The 14,637-nt window shown below is 36.8% G+C and overlaps 1 pseudogene; it reads right to left on the bottom strand.

Moving 5' to 3' along the window:
• Positions 1–6,155: 6,155 nt before the first annotated feature.
• On the bottom strand, positions 6,156–6,506 carry LOC116094724 (annotated as a pseudogene).
• Positions 6,507–14,637: the final 8,131 nt, after the last annotated feature.

The following is a 14,637-nucleotide window of genomic DNA, read 5'->3' as shown; positions in this document are numbered from 1 at the left end:
ACTGAGCAAGATCCCTCCATCATAGCCTGGTGGCTAATCAAGAAATATTCCTGCAGTTTCATATCTATGTTATAAACAATGTTTTCAGTTTATGTCTTTAAAGTATCCAGAGATAAAGGAGGAAGAAAACTAGGAAAAGATGAGGATTGGCTGAAACAGAGGCCTGAGTTCCATCCCGAGCATCCATATGAAAAGCCATGTGTTGGTGACATGTGCCTGTCATCTTAGCCCAGGGGAGATGGAGGCAGAAAAATCCGGGGAGCTCATTGCCCAGTCATGCTGACATAACGGACAAGTTCCAGGCCCAAGCAACGGATCCTGCTTTAAAAAACAAAATAGATAGCACTTAAAGAACAACACCTGAAATTAACCTTTCATCTCAATATGTACCTATGTGTATCATCCCATCCATAAACAATAAACAGTTAATAAATTTACATTTTAATAGTGCATGACCTTCTTGATTTTAGGGCTGGAAGATGTCTTGGCAGTTAGAGGATGCACCACACTTACAGAGGACTGGATGGAGTTCAAGTCTTAAAAACCATTTAGTGGGGACCACAACCACCAATAACTCCAAATCAAGAGAGTCAACACATCTGACCTCCTCTGGTCTCAGAATTCACATACACATACCCACATACAAGTCCACATACATTTAAAAATAACAAAATAAATATTGAAAAATTTTGATTTTTAAAAGTTCTGTACAACACTTTAACCAACATCCTCAGTGGCTATTATTTTTAACCAGACTAGAAAATCTTGGTCTTGAAAAGCAGCATAATCTTATATAAATGCATGATCATAAGATCAAGATTTGATAAACAGGACCTCATGAAACTGAAAAGCTTCTTCTGTAACGTAAAGGTCACAGTCAATAGGACAAATTGGCAACCTACAGATTAGGAAAAAATCATCACTAACCTCATGTCCAATAGAGGGCTAATATCCAAAATATATGAAGAACTCAGGAAGCTAACCTCCAAAAAAACCAAAAACACAATTTAAAAAGTGGGATATAAAGCTAAACAGAGATCACAACAGAGGAATCTTGAATGGCCAAGAAGCACTTAGAGAAATGTTCAGTCCTTAGTGATCAAGGAAATGCACATAAATGGCCAACAGCACATGCCTTTAATCCCAGCATTTGGGAGGCAGAGACAGGAGGATTTCTGAGTTCGAGGCCACCCTGGTCTACAGAGTGAATTCCAGAACAGCCAGGGCTACACAGAGAAACCCTGTCTCAAAAAACCAAAAAACAAACAAATAAATAAAACTAAAAATAAAATAACCCTGAGATTCCACCTTACACAAATGAGAACAGCTAGGATCAAAAACTCAGGTGACAGTTGGCTGTGGGATCATGAAAAACAGTTTGTGTTCTTGGTCGAGTGAGGCTTACTCCACACCACAAAAGCCAGACACCAACCCAAGTAGTGTGGAGAGTGTGGGCAGCTTCCATCGTCCACCCAGCCAGAGTACCTGAGCTCTGGTGGGACTAGGGCGACCCAACCCTATATTTTCCCGCCACCCAGTGGAGGTGCCCAACCATTGGTAAAGATGTGAAGAAAGAGGAACACTCTTCCATTGCTCATGGGATTGCAAACTGGAAAATTGGAAATAGATCTACCTGAAGACCCAGCTATACCACTCTTGGGCATAAACCCAAAAGATGTCCCACAATATCACAAGGGGACATGCTTTACTATGTTCATAGAGGCCTTATCTGTGATAGGCCAGAAGCTGGAAACAACCCAGATGTCCCACAACAGAAGAATGGATACAGAAAATATGGTTCATTTACATAATGGAATACTACTCAGCTATTAAGAACAAGGACATCCTGAGTTTTACAGACAAATGAATGAAATTTAAAAATATCATCCTAGTGAGGTAACTCAGAACCAAAAGACATGCATGGTATGTACTCCCTAATAAGTGAATATTAGCCAAAAACAAAAACAAAAACAAAAACAAAAACAAAGAATGCCGAGGATACAATCCACAGAACTCAAAAAGGTTAAAAAGTCTAAGAGCCCAAGTGAAGATGCCTCAGTCTCTCAGTCTCATTTGGGAGGAAGAAGAAAGCAATTATAGCAGGAGAGAGGGAGGGTACAAGTTGGGTGGTAAAAGCAAAAGGAGGGGAAGAGGGTAACATGGTGAAGTATTGGGGGTAGGGAATAGGATTGAAGTCCTGAGGACCAGCAGAAAGAATAGAAACAAGCAACCTCTGGATGTGGGGGGAACCCTCTAGACCTGGGAAGTAAGAGGTTCTCAAGACTCAAAGGGAGGAACCTTTTGTGAAATGCCCTACACTAGGTAGAGGAACTTGTATAATCTATCTCTAGGAGAAAGACAGGGCAACAAGTGGAGGGAAGAGGTTGCCATCCCACAGTCAAAAATTTTGACCTAGAATTGTTTTGATCTAAAAGAACTGCAGGGACAAAATTGGAGAGGAGACTGAGGGAAAGGTGATCCAGTGACCTGCTCAACTTCGGACCCATCTCAAGGGAAGGCTCCAAGGCCTGACACTATTACTGATGCTATGACGTGCTAGAATGGCTGTCCTCTGAGAGGACCAACAAGCAGCTGACTGAGACGGACACAGATACTTACACCCAACCACTGGACTGAAGTTGGGGACCTCTGTAGTTGAACTAGGGAAAAGCTGGAAGAAGCAGAGGAAGAGGGTAACCCCATAGAAAGATCAGCAGTCTCAACTAACTTGGACCCCCAAGATCTCTCAGACACTGAGCCACCAACCAGGCAGCATACGTGAGCTGGTCTGAGGCCTGGAAAAATATACATCAGAGGAATGCCTGGTCTGGCCTCAGCGTGAGAAGATAGGCCGAACTCTTGAGAGACTTGAGGAGAGAGGAGGCCTGGAGGGGAGCAAGGTGGGGGTATCCTCTTGAAGATGGGTGGGTGAGTGTGGAGGTGAGGTTGGAAGGAGGAATGGGATGAGGAACTCTGGGAGGGCAGACTGGGAGGGGGCAATGACTGGCCTGTAAAAAAAATACTTCCAATCATCCAGGTCTTAGCTTTTATCTTAACTCTCCTTGTGTTCTTGATATAAGCCCCACCAACCTAATTCTACCTCTTAAATGTGATGGAGATGTACACTTTCAGATTTCTTCTTCATCCAACAACAAATTTTTATATAAATGGTTTCTTTACATCCATGACTTTGTGTTCACCCACAGTAGGTGATACTTATGGCTATCAGAGCATTTGCATCATATTTTATTTCTTCTTTGCTTCTTAGTAACTCATGTCTTTTTTTTTTTTTGGTTTTTCAAGACAGGGTTTCTCTGTGTTGTCCTGGCTGTCCTGGTACTCACTCTGTAGACCAGGCTGGCCTCGAACTCAGAAATCCACCTGCCTCTGCCTCCCAAGCACTGGGATTAAAGGCATGCGCTACCACTGCCCAGTGTAACTCATGTCTTAATACAGCTTTATTCCCAGGACAGACCACTTGACTGACCAACAATACGAGCATTCAATAAATGAAAGGAAAAATTATTTGGGGACTATAACCTGATAACAACAATGAATCTGTGTTATTAGAAATGTCAAAACAGAAATAATTGAAAAAATAGAACAAAATGACTTTTAAATTTTAATTCTGAATGCAAATGAAATTAAATTGAGGAAATACACAAGATTGTTACTACAATTAGTCATATCTCTACATGACACAGTCCTTATGCTAGAAAATAACTAAATCTATGGTAACCTGCTCAAGATAGGACCTGTCACAGTTGTGATACATCACCAATATTGGCAGACAGTGGGCATATAATCCGGGGGAAGGAACCATCATTTTCTTCAGTGGTATAGCCACAGAGAAGTCACCTATGATTCAGTAAATGTACCCCAACACTCCTGTTCACACAGGCAATTGAATTGCAATTAAACTTAGTGACTCAGAAGAGGGGAGGGGTGAAGAAAGAATGGTCTTGTTGGAGGAGGAATAATTTCTGAGAGAGAAAGAGTGGGATGAAAGAGGATAATCAGAGATGAAATTGCTCCACACTGAAAATATATATAGGAATAACGTGGTCAAATAATACCTATTTAAAATGAGACAAAAGTGTTCTATGTGGATTGAATGTGGTTAAGTCAACTAGATGATATGTTCTATTTGTTGAATGTTGACATATCTTTGTAAATTTTAAAGTTAAACGTGAATAGTGACATTTGGAACTCATTCTATCAGGAGAATCATGAGGTCTTCATTAGGAACATGAATTGAATGCAAACATAGTGTCTACTACATAAATGCACAGGTCTACCAGCATGGGCATATGAAGAGCAGCAAGTTGCCATTCCTCCTTTCCCTGGATTCTATGTTCCCTCTTGAGTTGTGTCCTGAGAAAAGCAAATAAAACCAAGAAGAGATGTAGATGCGTTTATGTTCTGATGCACCATACTCATGCAAACAACAAAATGGAAAGCCTGCTAGCCATTAGTGTGCCTAATGGAAATACATGAGATCTTGGAGAGGAAAGTGAATGCTAAAGTTGAAAAGGACAAGGAAACACAAATCAAAAGATTTCTCACAGCTAAATTAAATGTTCATTATAAATATTTTTGCTATTCTTTTGACACCACCAAAATTATGTATAACTCATGAATGACTTAAGATTCATTATGAGAAAATTATCTCATTTGAGGAGGAAGTATGCTTTCTGCTAGCAATATTAAATAATCACATTTTACCACTTATTTAAACCAGCATATCTAGCACATATGCAATAATTCCTAGTTTAAAACAAATTACTTACATCTCACATTCAAGTTTGCTTCGCATACTCTATTTCTTTATTGTCTTCATACAGTGATTATTTCTGCTCATGGTAGATTTCACTTCAAATTATTTTAAAGGAATTTAGTTACTCAGTTTGAAATACTGCAGATGTTTTGTCAATTCTGATAATAAAGCTATGTGTTCTGTTCATAGGATTATTAAAACAAGGAAGCTCTTAGAGAAAGTACATCTGTCCCAGCGTTTCATCTGTGATGACTAACTCTAATGTTCTCTCTGGCTTGCAATAATCTTCATTTTTATTATGCACTATAACCAAGATAGCATCACTGAGGCCAGATAAATTTTCTCTGGTCCTTTACTGGCTCTAGCTTCTGTGTGGCTTGCCTTGGAACATTGTATTTTCATTTTAATCCTATAGAGTTTGTTCATTTGCACATAGACTATCAGTAACAGCTCCTCTGAAACCCCAACAAGGACATCCATTCATTCAAACACAGCAGCAAACTCACTCTAGTCAACCAAGGTCTCTAAGGTTCTGATATATAATTCTGCAAGTTGGCCTGAAACATATATGATTAAACCAAGCTTGGCAGCCCCAGGAAGTGCTGACAAGGTTGTTCAGCTAGTGCACAGTAGTCCTCTGAGAGGCAATCTCCCATCATTACAGGATGGTGTTCTGAGAATGCTTCAGTTGTAAGTCAATATCCTTATCCATGATGAACTGGACATTCCTTTTCAACAGTTATTGTATCTTTTTCAGAAATACAAGAACTGTCTTAGAAGATGAAAGTCCCATGCATTTCCAGAGGAGACTATAATTATGAATATGTATTATACACACACACATATATATAATACATATACACATATGTATATATGTATACTCATGAATGACTTATGATTGATTATGAGAAAATTATCTCATTTGAGGAGAAAGTATGCTTTCTGCTAGCAACATTAAATAATCACATTTTGCCACTTATTTAAACTACCAGATCTAGCACATATGCAATAATTTCTAGTTTAAAACATATTACTTACATCTCACATTCAAGTTTGATTCATATACTTGTATATGAAGTATACATATGTGTATACATATGCATATACACATATGTATATATATGTATATATGTATATACATATACATATGTGTATATGTATACACATACACATATGTATATATATATGTATATATGCATGTGTATATGTATATTATATATACATGTATATGTATATATGTATATATATACGTATATACACAGATAGAGAGTGAGAGTGAGAGAGAGCTTTTTTGGTTTTTTGTATTTAAATGACAGCCAAATCTTTTTTTTTTTTTTTAATTAGGGAAATGGGTCTCTAGGAGGTGTGCCTGGGGCCCTCACTGCACAACTTGTTCCTTAGCAAGATTTCCAGAATATTCCATCACATCTGAAAATTTTGAAGGACAAGAGTAGGGGTGGAAATGCAGGCCTTCAAAGTCATCTTCCGTTTTGAAGGCCAGGCCCACTCTGGCTGGGGCCTGTGGCTTTGCTACCTGGCTAGTGAAGCCACATTCACCCAGAGTTTTTATCTCATCAAGGAGCTGGTCGTCTTTGAACAGCAGCTGCTCCTCAGGAGGCCTCTTCAGGATGCCCTCAATTATGTGCTTGAGCTCCAACACTGTGCTGGACTCCTTGACCTCAATGAAGATGGTAGTCTTCTTGCGCCAGATTATGAGAAACACATCCATTCCTGTGGCTGCTTCTGGCTTGATGCACCGGACCAAATCTGATGGCTTCTCAGATTGTCCTCAGCAGGAGTGACCTCTCAGTGTCCCTGGGGCCTTGCTACAAGTTGGAGAGCCAAAACATTGTTTGAAAACCAAAAATCCTAGCCATTCGATTTTACCAGTGAAGACTCAGGGGCCAGATGCTGAGGTGAAAGCCTGTTAGCTCAGAGAGGCAAAGGCATGTATATATACATGTATGCATTTGACAACAATTAATGAAAAGGAAACCATGAATATGAAAGAGAATAAGAAGAGTCACGTGAGAGAGTTTGGTGGGAGGAAAAGAAAGGGGCACTGATACAACTATACTATAATACTGGGAATAAAAATAATTAAAAACTATATTTTAATTTTCAATATACCAATATAAGAGCCACACATAGAGTTCTGCTTTCTAAATCATGTCCCATGGTCACTGTTTTTTCTAATAAAAAAAAGCTCCATAGACTGACATAACAAAGCCAATCAATAACTAAAACCAAAAATCAGAAGAGATGTGGCAGCATTTCTCACTGCATTAAATACTGTTCTTTTAAATCCTTTCAAAAGGAGTCAGTCTCACTCTGATCTTTGTTTCTACTCATAATAGCATGGTAGAAGCTCCAATCACAGCCAGAACACAACTGCACATAAGGCCAAGATGACTATTTGAACAAATGTCTGAGCCCTAGATTCCAGCCAAGTCTGCATACCAAACTCAAACATTCAAAATCGAATAAGAAGGTTAATTTATCTCCAAATGAAAATACAATAGTTTTCTGGCTTATCTTCAAAATTATAGATTATAGGACATCATAATAGGGAAGAGAGAAGGTGTGTGGAAACTAAGAAGTATCAAGGTAGCCCCACTTGAGCACCATACACCTTGTCTAGAAGGATTCTCCTGCTACTCCCAGATGATTGAATTGTCATCTGCCTCAATTGGCCTGTGTGTTAAGTCTCCAAAATTTCAGAGCCCCATCTCAATGGTGTGGCCTGTTGTGGCCTGCAATATGAATGATAGTATTCCTTGTGGTGCAGTTTGCATGTCACTCGCTGAGTGAGGTTAACTTTATGGAATCTTACTCTAGACCTCCATGGATTCCTTGGATATTTAATCCATTCATCTTTAGAGGTATTTTCCTGGCTAACCTATAAGCAATATTTATGCATACAATGTCTAACTATATACACGAATACAGATGTCAAAAATTATCCTGTCCATACCTATTCTTTTGTGGAAAAAGAACATGGTTTCACGTTATACTCATTTTTAACATGAAGACCATCACGGAGAAGGAGCATGCAGAAATATTCATTCTGTAAAGAGCGTGGAGATTTGTTCATTCATTAGAAGCTGCCTCCTGGTATGCAACGGAACCCACTCTGTAGTCCCTTTGTCCCTTCTTCCCATCTCACTGCCCATGACCAATGCCTTCAAAGAGCTATACTACCTCTGGATTATCAGTAACTTCCACTGAGAGTTTGCGGAAGTTTGTCTGGAGCTATTTGTAAGCACAAAAACAACCACTAAATCCCTTAAAGGCACGGGAAGCAGGAACTGCATTATGATTTTTAACTTTTTGCTTTTGTTGTGATTTTTCATATGAAATAATGATCATAGTTAAAATGTCATGGATTCAAGAACGTTAAAGCAAGAACATGTTACCTCAATTTTGCTGCTTCTGCTAAAATACAATTCCCTTTGACCAATTAATTAAAAAGCCTAGACCCTTAATTATAATAAAGTTGTACTGCAATGTTCAACTCTGAATCATTGGTCCAGAACTTACAATGTCTTTTCCTGGATTTATTAATGTCAGTTTCCTAGACTAGGTTAAGACAATATTCTAAGTGCACTTAATTTAGTGAATTGGGTTCTGTATATTATAATGTATAGAATGTCTTTCAGTGTATTCCACAAAAACTATGGTCACTATTTACAAAATACTATGGGCTACCAAGGACTTTTACCCAACCAGAGACAGTAGCCATTTTAAAACGTTTGTAATTCCATATTCATTCACGACTGTATATGAATCATTTCTACAACATGTGTGTTTGTTAAACAAATAACTATGCACATGAATAAACACATATCATTTCTCCTAAGAACCACAGCAAAGGAAAGATTTAATGTTTTCTTTTCTTTTTTTTTCTTTCTAGTATCAAGCATCGAGAAGCACAGGGAACAGCAGATAAAAATGCTCATATTGGCCATTTATTTTGTTACAATAAACTCTTAGAGACAATCTAACCTTTATTTAACATGTGCCAATAAAGTCACCTAGAAATCCTGCAAATAAAGATTGGGTGTTTGTATAAGGGAAACAGTCTATATTTAAGTGATGTATTCAAATGTGGACTAGCATTGAAGATTTTGCCAAAAGAGCTGACCCAGACTGTCCTTCCAAAACTCTCCCATCTCTTCTGTTCCCTTTTTAGAAGACTTGAATAAAAAAAATGCAGAACACTTAAAAACACAAGCTCACTTGTAGAGAGAAAATAAGAGAAAGTTCCCATTGCTGGCCACAAAGGACGAACAATGCTTTCCTTCTACATATTAATCTTTCAAAGAAATTTCATTTTAGGATATCCTCAGTTAAATCATTAGATAATTTTCTGGGATACTTCCGAGTAATTTTAATGTATACCTTTTAACCATACTTCATGTTCCATTATGCATAATTATTCTGCTTGTTTATTAAAACCTTTAAATTACAATGATTAATCATACATATTACAAAATTAAAGTGTGAAAAGTAATCAATCATCATTGCTTTATTGTTTAATTACACTACATATTTCATTTTAACTGGAAAAGACAAAGTGTCCTAACTAACAGGACAACAACTTGTGAATAATTGCCCTAGTTGTCATTACAGGTAAGGAAAACAGGAAGCAGGTTAAGTGACTGATCAGAGGTGAAAACAAGGAAGTCCTTGTTCTTAGTCTGAATGATGAATGACTGAGTGTTCAGCTTCTAATGGAGTACAGCAAAACAGTGCTTTCATGACTGCTGAAAGTCATGATTGCTCTTAAATAATTTGGTACATTTTGCTTAAATCCTGAGCTTTATAAAGGTTTCAGTAAATATAAACCACCAACTCAGTCAGTTAGTGAAATACTGCCTACTAAAAATGTATTTCACACTCCTGACTTTGGACCCCAAACTTGCCTATAGCATCTGGAAAAATTCAGTACCCCTACCCCATGATGGACTCCATGGAGATCTTATGTTCACATAGCAGTGTTATCAACCTAGGATCCTACGGGGACATCCACCACCTTCCCTGTCTTGAAGAAGAAGAAGAAGAAGAAGAAGGAGGAGGAGGAGGAGGAGGAGGAGGAGGAGGAGGAGGAGGAGGAGAAGGAGGAGGAGGAGAAGTAGAAGGAAAAGGAAGGAGAAGGAAAAGAAAAAGAAGAGGACCAGTAGAAGTTACTTGAAATCAAATGATGCCTTTTTCGGTTCCCTAGGAGCTGAAGAGGTGGTCTTCCCAGAGGAACAACACACTTGTGTTTGTGCAATACCAAATGTCAGTCCTGTAAACATAATACAAGTAGCATAATACCGACTGAAAGGTTACCTTTAGGAAAATATTGGTGTAAACATATGCATATATGAATGCAATAACGGTTAGCTTAAAAACAAAATTTTGAATTTAAAGGAGAATATGGAGGGGTTCATAAGTGGGCTTGAAGAGAAGAAAGGTAAGGGAGAATGTAATGAAATTATAATCTAAAAGGTAAAAATAGTAAAAATTCTATTCTTAGTAAACTGCAATAAGCTTTGTTTAATTTATTGATTTAACAACTTTGGGTTGTTTAAATAAGTAAGTTTTCTGTGTGAAAGAAAATAAAACAACATCAAGCAGTATCAACATATGGCTCTGTTTACATGTCTTATAAGAAGAAATACTCATAACTCCTAAGAGGTAATCACGTTATTCTATTTCTGTGAGTCTCAGTTAAATATGAGGGAAAATATGGTGCTTATTGAAAACATTAAGACAAGGGTATTGGGAGGGATCCTCTAGGCTCTGCTTGCTGTAAGCAAAAGGCCTGCATTAACTCTTACCAACTCTCTATGAAAAGATGGTAAAGTGTTCATAAGGATAGACTGCAATGCTTTTAAGAAGGGTGAATAAATGTTAAGTAGCAAAAACTAGATGTATAAAATGTATACTGCAGAGATTATACAAGGATTCTTTTCCAAGATATTTTGAATCTGGAAAAGCTTACTATTTATTAAAATATTATGTTTATAATTATGTTCATAAGTTGATATATAAGTATAAATGTTTATTTGTGTATGTTTGTGTATGTATGTGTGGTGAGTATGCGTGTGTGAGTGTGCGTGTGTGTGTACATGTGTGTGTGTGTTTCTCTTGTGATTAACAAACTAAGTTACTTCTTGGCATACTTTATCTGAATACAGCTGATGTATCTTTCTTGAAATGAAGCTGCAAGACTTACTGTTCATGTATAGGACAAACTCACATGCTTGCAACTATTTTTATGGTAAGAACTTTAAATCAATTATCAAAAATTATATTTAAATTTCTATTTATATTTAAATTTACATTAAAAATATAAATCTTTTTAGTACATGTGGCTCTCTCACATGCTCTAACAATGTATCTTCTTTTGAATACTTGGCTGTGAAGTAGATCCAGGAAATGATCTTCTTTCTGATACTCTGGGTCTATATTCTAGCTTCAAATGCCATGGTTACAATGCCCCGTGTTATGCATGAAACTTTAGGTTTTAAAAAGCAGCAGAGTTGATATATTGCTTCTTAGAATACTCAGCTGCAGCAACATTAGATCACATATTTGTTCATGAAGAAATGGTTGTCTGTAAGGTAAGGAAATGTAGACCATTAATTATAGATGGAAGGCAGAAGATAAGGGAGAAATGATTATTTATATAGCCAGTACCTGACCAGAATGCTTTATAGTGCAAGGGCTAATAAAACTGCTTTAAGAACTTTGAACCCAAGGGGTAATTTACATTTTATTAGGTGGAAGAGACTTGAAGTTGTTTGTTGCAGAAGATTAAAAAGAATGGAAATAAAGAGAGAGAAAGAGATTGAAGCTAGAATCAGAAATGAGATTCATGATTTTCCTTTTGAATCAGAGAATAGCAACTGCTTGTACCGCATTACAACTTCATGTGATTTCCCATCAGAAAAAAAAAAAGGGACACTGTAAATGCTATGATGCTGAAAGATTGTGACAAAAAAAAAAAATAGCAAGACCTTGTATTCTCAGCATTAGTTTCCTGGAGCCTTTTAGTAATGAGATGAGATGCACAGTAAAACTATATCATTTGTGCTTAGTTAATATCTTAGCCCCTAGAATTCTACTTCCTGACTTCATACAACTTAAATTTCTGAAAACAGTATATCTCTAAGCATCTTAGATTTTAAATATAAATCACCTATATACAGTTTACCAAATGCAACTTTAAAAACTACACTCAATATTCTGTTCTTAATTATGTATGAATTGTATAAGAATAGCTATTTTTCCATAATTTTACCTTCATTTGCACTTTGTAGTATATAATTTGCTCATTGAGTTATTTTTTTTACTAAGTACTCACTGGTACTGGGTTTCTTGTTAAAAGTGTTCTATATTGTTAAATTTAATTTAAAAAATCATTATGTATTCCAGAATATTCATTCCTCTCACGAAAACACTTAAAAGAAACACTTGATAACCTGCTAACATAAACTTATTTATATAAATAAGTTGTCTATTTTAATACTTTTGGTGTCCCAGACTTTTCAAATTTGAATTACACAGCAAAATGTGCATTTTTGGAATGAAACCATATAGTGAAATAAGCAAATTGGTATAGTGGCATGCTTCTAGTCTATATGTGATTGGAATAACCATTGTTTCTTCAAATCCATAGTCAATGAAAGCACTTTTGGTCCTGCTTGTACATGCATGTATACATACATACTGAAGACATACCAGAAAATGCCTACCTGGATTTCTTGCTTCCTTAATTCCTGAATTGGTCATTTCCTAATGATTAATATTTATATTTTGCAGTTCTGCACAAGTATTAGATCCAAAATGGATCATCTCTAGGTAAAGCCTTAACCCATGATGATGATAATGATGCTAATAAAGGCACTTGAAGGCACAGAGACCCAGAGTTCTGGGACTCTTGTGACCCAGGGAAGCAGATTTTCCACCCAGCTGGAGACCCAGGTGCATTCTGGTTCCCACCTGTGCACACTAGGATCAGAGATCTATCCCACACATCCCACACCCCATTTGCAGCTTGACTTCCAGGATTACAGGATCACAGGAAGAACCGGCTCTAGCCAGAGACAGGAAGGCCAGATAATACCAGAGATAACAAGATGTCAAGAGGCAAGTGTAAGAACAAAAGCAACAGAAGCCAATTTGACTTGGCAACATCAGAACCCAGTTCTCCCACCACAGCAAGTCCTGGATACCCAAACACACCCTTAAAACAAGATTCAGATCTAAACTCTCATTTCATGAAGATGACAGAGGACTTTAAGAAGGACATAAATAACTCTCTTAAAGAAACACAGAAGAACACAAATAAACAAGTAGAAGCCCTTAAAAAGGAAACACATAAATCCCTTAAAGATATACAGGAGACAAAAAAAAAAAAAAAAAAAAAAAAAAAAAGATATACAGGAGAACGTAATCAAACAGGTGAAGGAATTGAACAAAACCATCTAGGATCTAAAAATGGAGGTAGAATCATTAAAGAAAACATAAAGGAAGACAGCCCTGGAGATGGAAAACCTAGGAAAGAGAACTGGAGTCACAGATGCAAGCATCACCACCAGAACACAAGAGATAGAAGAGAGAATCTCATTGGCAGGACATATAATACAAGACATAGACACAACAATTAAGGAAAATACAAACAACAAAAAGCTTCTATCTCAAGACATTCAAAAAATCAAGGACACAAAGAAAGACCCAACCTGAGAATAATAGGTATAGAAGAGAGTGAAAATTTCCAACTCAAAGGGCCAGCAAACATCATTAACAAAATTATAGAAGGAAACTTCACTAACCTAAAGAAAGAAATGCATATAAACATACAAGAAGACTACAGAACACCAAACAGGTAGGACCAAAAAAAATTCCTCTCATCATATAATAATTAAACACCAAATACACAGAACAAGGAAATATTGAAAGCAGCAATATATATATCAAGTAACATATAAAGGTAGACCTATCAGAATTATATCAGACTTCTTACCAGAGACTATAAAAGCCAGAAGATCCTGAGCAGATGTCATATAGACCCTAAGAGAACAAAAATGCCAGCACAGGCTACTATACCCAGCAAAACTCAAAATTACCATAGATGGAGAAACCAAAGTATTCCAAGACAAAACCAAATTTAAACAATATCTTTCTACTAATCCATCCTTACAGAGGATAATAGAAGGAAAAGTCAACACACGGAAGGAAACTACACCCAAGAAAAAGCATGAGATTTATCTTTTTACAACAAACTCCAGAAGAGAAACTCACAAACATAATTCCAACTCTAACAACAAAAATAACAGGAAGCAACTCTCATGGGTCCCTAATATCTCTCAATATCAATAAAAAAAAGACTTTCAACTAAAAGTTATCTAAAAATATGGGGCAGGTCACTACATACTTATCAAAGGAAAAACCCCATCAGGATGAACTCTCAATTTTGAATGTCTATCCCCCAAATGTATACCAACATTTGTAAATTAAATGTTAATAAAGCTCAAAATACACTGAAACTCAACACAATGATAGCAGGAGACTTTAACAATCCACTCTCACCAATGGATAGATCATGGGAACAAAAGCTAGATAGAGACACAGTAAAACTAAAAGAAGTTATGAACCTAATGGATTTAACAGATATCAACAGAACATTTTACCCTAGAACAAAAGAATATACCTTCTTCGCAGTACCTCATGATACTTTCTCAAATATCAACTATATACTCAGACACAAAACAAACCTCAACAGATACAAGAACTTTGAAATAATCCAATGTATTCTGTTGGACCACCACAGACCAAGGTTTGATTTTCAATAGCAACAAAAACAACAG

The sequence above is a fragment of the Mastomys coucha genome, unplaced genomic scaffold (genome assembly GCF_008632895.1).
Source record: "Mastomys coucha isolate ucsf_1 unplaced genomic scaffold, UCSF_Mcou_1 pScaffold17, whole genome shotgun sequence".
NCBI lineage: Eukaryota > Metazoa > Chordata > Mammalia > Rodentia > Muridae > Mastomys > Mastomys coucha.
The sequence above is the reverse complement of the archived record's forward strand: the minus strand, read 5'-3'. Positions and strand labels throughout refer to the sequence as shown.